The sequence below is a fragment of the Echiichthys vipera genome, assembly GCF_963691815.1.
Source record: "Echiichthys vipera genome assembly, chromosome: 2".
Lineage (NCBI taxonomy): Eukaryota > Metazoa > Chordata > Actinopteri > Perciformes > Trachinidae > Echiichthys > Echiichthys vipera.
Window position 1 is genome coordinate 37,933,619 of NC_139827.1, and position 556 is coordinate 37,934,174.

The window sequence follows — 556 nt, forward strand, 5'->3', positions numbered from 1 at the left end:
CTGCAAGTGCTTCTTGAACTGTTATCGTTTAGATTGAAATCACTCTTAGCATCACTCCCTCCCTCCTCTCTGTCTCACTACTTATCTGATTGTGTTGTCTGAACTGTCATCATGCACAGAGGGACGACTTAATTCTCTCCTTAGGATGACATTACTCCACTATATCTTTTACTGCTATATTAATGCTCTAAATGTCAAGTACACCCCCCCCCCCCCCCCCCCCCCCCAAAAAAAAAAAGTTATTGTCCCTACGGATACGTAAATGTAGGCACAGTGGAGGAAACCAATCCCTTTGAGAACAAGGGGAGTAACACTTGGATAGTTTAATAGAAGGGAAGTTTGAAGGAAATGGTGTGAAAAACACTGATATTGTGTAAAACTTAAAGTTAAATCCATAAGATTTTCAACTCTTTAAAACACTCTTCTGCATCAGAATACCGCAATTCCTTCGGCGGCATCTTTTTAAATGTCCTTCACGGGGAACAGCTACATATACACTCACCCGTCCAACTGCTTGTAAATGCAAATTCCTAATCAGCCAATCACATGGCAGCAA